This window comes from Alexandromys fortis, unplaced genomic scaffold (assembly GCF_014885135.2).
Source record: "Alexandromys fortis isolate MF-2015 unplaced genomic scaffold, M_Fortis_MF-2015_v1.1 scaffold_373, whole genome shotgun sequence".
Classification (NCBI taxonomy): domain Eukaryota; kingdom Metazoa; phylum Chordata; class Mammalia; order Rodentia; family Cricetidae; genus Alexandromys; species Alexandromys fortis.
This window is the reverse complement of record NW_026068244.1, coordinates 308,672-313,400: the sequence shown is the minus strand read 5'-3', so window position 1 is coordinate 313,400 and position 4,729 is coordinate 308,672.

Here is a 4,729-nt window from a genome sequence, read left to right as displayed (position 1 = left end):
CCGCAGAGAAAGGAGAAATGGGGAGGGAAGATTTCCACAATCACCAGGTGGGATGGATTTGAGAATCAAGAGCTGAGGAGAGGTAAGGAGGCATCGCGGCAGCCAGGCGCACTGGGAAAGGAGCCACCTTGCCGGACTTCCTTACCCTAGCAAGTCTGTCTGGAGAGAGGTCCTAGTTTCCTGACCGCCTAAATTTACATGGCTTTCTTTGTTCCCTTGGTCCCTGACAAGGACCCCCCTCAAAATCAGCTCCTGCCTCTCCCCTCCACTGAGACAAATTTGCAAACTCCCACATCTCTGTGGAAACGGCAGAGAGCAGGAGAGAAGAAAAAAGGAGAAAAATCCACCCACATGCCAACAAACTGGAAAAAAAATAACCCAGGCCTTGTCTCACTCAGCTGTTGGCTTGCCTTTCCCTCCCACTGTGGCGGCTGCTCCTGCCTCCTGGACAGAGACCTGGATCTGTTCAGCTCCCTTTCCTGTTCCAAGCTGGCTTTTGTCAATATCCCCTGCCTTCAACCGCACCCCAGCTACCAGCGGGAGAGTCCTGGAATCCAGGCTCGGGGGTGCTAGAAAGGGCAATACAGAACCACCAAGTGCTTGACCCTGTGCTCCCAAAGCATACGGGGACCTTCGTCTTGTCCCGCGGAAATAAATCAGGGAGATGGGTCTCACAAGCTCTCCCTGCCAGGCCACTTGGCTCTCAAAAGCTCCCTTACCTATTCAGCCCTCCTTACCAACCTTTTCAAGCTCTCTTTTCGGTTTGATTTCATGTGTTTCCGTCTTTTCGTGACCTTCCGTTTCTTCACCTTCTCTCCGAGTTCTGGGCACCATTTAGAAAACAAAATAGAACAGAACAAAACAATATGGAGTGTGTTGCTAGGAAAGGAGCGATCCGGAAACCTTCTCCAGCAGGAACTATTGAGGAAAGTGGGAACGCCCGTGGGGATGAGATTATGAACTCAAGAGAAGCACAGGAAGGTAAAATTGCAACGAGCTTTTGGGTTAACCTTACCAGATGAGGTGGCCCCAGATGGAACTGTTATATGGATGCTTCCCCAACACACACACACACACACACACACACACACACACACACACACACACTCCAGGGAGCAGAAGGAATGGTGAATGAAAGATGCAAGACAGGAGTTTTAAATGGCAGCTTTGTTTCTCCTTTCCAAATTCCTGTTCTTGTTATTTCATTCCCTTGCCTTACTGTGTGGGATTTCTACAACGTAAAGATGGATACGTATTTTACTGTAGCTACAGCTAACAAAAGAGATAAAATGGACATCTTTGTTATTCAATTAAAGGAAAAAGAGTTCCATGTTTTACCATTACATATGATTATAAAATCCTTGCTGTAGGAGTACTTTTTTAAAAATCAGGTTAAGGAAATTTCCTCTTATTCCTAGTAGCCAAGAAGTTTGTTATGAATATGGCTTGTCTTATTGAATACTAGCTTCCTTAGCATTTTTTATAATGACCATGTTTTTACTTTTTTCTTCTTTTATACAAATGTTTAAGAATGAGCTCAGGGATGGCAATATGGCTCAGTGAGTAAAGATGCTTGTGGCCAAGCCTGACAAGCTGAGTTTGATCCCTGGGTTCCATGTAGTGGAAGGCAAGAACCAATTCCCACAAGTTGTTCACTGACCTCCACATGGACCCTGTGGCAATGGATCACCCCTCCAAAAATTTTTTTAACAAAAGGAAACAAGTTCAAAAGAAATAGATAACTTATAAAACACAAACTCACCCTAAAGAATACACTGTCTAACCTAGGAGCAAAAGTCACTGGGGGAAAACTGGAAGTGTTCAAATAGAAGTGCATAGCCAGGCACGGCGGCTCATACATGTAGTCCTGGCAGGACGGTCATGTGAATTCAAGGAGTTCCAGCCATCCTCAGATACAGAGGGAGACTCTGTCTCAAAACATAAGTCTCAGATCATAAGTCATAGAAAATTCTAAGCAATCTGTAACCCCCCCCAAAAAATCTATATTTAAAAATTTAAGTAAAATGAAATCCTCAGAAACTAGTGAGAGAGTATAGCATGACCATAAGACAAAGTCAACAAGCAAAAATCAACTGCTTCTTACACACCAACAATAAGCAATTCAAACTGAAAATTTTAAGGCAGCAAAATTATTTTCAATAGCATCAATAAAATACTTAGTTATAAATACAGCAGAATAGATACAGGGTCTTAGTGTGCAAAACAAATCATTGATGATAAATCTAAATAGAAAGAATTATTCTATGTTCATGGATAAGCTGACTAGACATTGTGAAGATCCATCCTTCCCAACCTAATACCTAGATATAATGTCATTCCAACCAAATACCCAGCAAGCTTACATTGTGGGTATAGACAAAATGATTTTGAAGTTGGAGAAAGGCCAAAGACTTGGTACAATTACAACAATACTTAAGAAAGACAAAATTGGAGGGTTCACACTATCCAGTTTCAAGGCAACCACAATAGAAGTGAGTTACAGCACACAAAAGAGATAAAGAAGGAATACATATATAGATCAGTAAAGCAGACTAGAACAAATTCTGAGACACATGCAACAGAACTTACAGGAAATAGGAATTGAAGAAAAAAAAGAATCAAGTCAAGATCTTATACAAACTTCTCTGTAAACTAGAAGGTCGTTGATACTGTCTCACATTTCCTGTTTAAAACACGCTTCTTGTTACACAGCCCATACAAGTGAGCAATGGGGGCTATGTTATAAAACAGAGTGGGTTCAGGCTAGATCAAAGATGCATCACAACAATCAAAGCCTTACTCCCTTTTCCTACTCTGTGGAGGGGATGCCAGAGACTCTGTAAGTGAAAGTCCACGAGGAAGGTAAATGCTGTATTCATTTTAAGAGGCTACAAATCTATGGCCATAGCACCCTGAATGTTCCTCACCCCATCATCTCGGAAGTTAAGCGGGATGGGGCATGGTTAGTACTGCCAGGCATAGTGATGCATTCATTTCATCCCAGTACTTGGGAAACTGAGGCAGGGGAGAGTTGATGGCCAGCCTAGGATATATAATAAGTTCAAGACCAGCCTGGAATACATAGTGAAATCCTATCTATCTAAAAGGAAAGAGAGAATGGGGAAGAGAATAGTTCCAGGGCTGAGATGCCTCAGTGATTAAGAGCATTGGTTGTTCTTCCAGAAGACCTGGGTTCAGGTCCCAGTACCTATATGGTGGCTAACGATCCTCTGTAACTCCAGTTCAGGGGGCCTGATGTCCACTTCTAGCCTCCATGTACACTGCATACATGTGCGTGAGCATATATGTAGGCAAGGCTATTCACGTACATAACATGAAAGTCTTTTTTAAAAAAGAGAAAAGTTCCAAGCTTTGTGTGCTAAAGATCTCTTTGCCCTATAATTTGGGTGTTAATGAAGCATGAGACAAAAATTGAAAAAGGGGAAGAGAAGAAACTGAAAGAGAAAAAGAGAAGATTGATGGGGGAGGAGAGGAAACAGAAACCAAGTGAATGATCTATTAATAGAAAGGCCAGGATCTGGAGCCCCCTGGGCAAACTGTTACCCAACACTTTGATCCTTGATCTCAGCAAAATCTCCTGCTTTGCAGCTGTGAGAGAAAGGGAAATGTGCTGTACGGGGAAATGGCCCATATGGGGAGTACACCTTGTCGGATCGGAAAGGTGAATAACTAAAGTGGATAAATGCAGAGAGCTGCTTCTTAATTCTTTGTTGAGTTACTCATCTGTCTGAGAATGTGGTAAAGGCTCCAGCCTACATACTGTCCCCAGAAAATTGCAAATCACACAGCATACCAAATTTTGCCTTTAATTCAGCATATTTGAGTGTGTTCCGAACCATTCAGTCCATGAACATCTGTGTGGGATCTCTGAGTTAGAGAACATAGAGATTTTGAATATCTGTATGAGTGCCAAGTGCAGCCGTAAATGCCTGTAGTCCCAGCTGCAACAAGAAACTCAAACAGGAGGCGCTCTTGGCTAGAGGAGTTTGAGGTTAGTCTGTACAAAATAGCAGGGACCCATGCAAATAAAATAAAAGGGGGCGGCATGACCAACAAATGGATTATAATGGTATGCAATCTGCTTGGTCGAAGAGGAAGCCCAGGTTAGTGGCTGAGGTGGCTAGATGGATGATGGAACCTTTCACTGAGAAGGAGAATACCCAACCAGGGACAGGTGTCTGAAGAAAAACTATCAAATGGCCTGCTATGTCTTCTCTGCCTTTGGGAAGGCATCCATGAGATGGATATAGGATCTGGTGTTCAGGAAAGACATGTAGGCTGATGCTACAGAACTGGGAGCCATCTTGTAGGTGATTAGTAAGTACAAAGGGATGGATGGATCACCTGCCAAAGCTGTACAGAGCGAGCCACTGAACATCCAGATGGGCAATGCAGGGCTCCATATAAAGCAGAACTCTGCCACACCAATCTGCAGCAACCTGCCTAGGAAACTCACCCGTCACCTACAGTAAACAGCCTGGGAAGCAAGCTTCCCGGTGAGATTTTTAAGTGAGATTTTTTTTTAAATATAATTTTTTTATTGAAAAAAAAAAGATTTCCGCCTCCTCCCCGCCTCCCATTTCCCTCCCCATCTCCCTTTTCCCCCCTCCTCCCTCTCCTCTCCCCCTCCCCCCCATTCCTCTCCCCCTTCCTCTCCAGTCTGAGGGGCAGTCAGGGTTCCCTGCCCTGTGGAAAGTCCAAAGTCCTC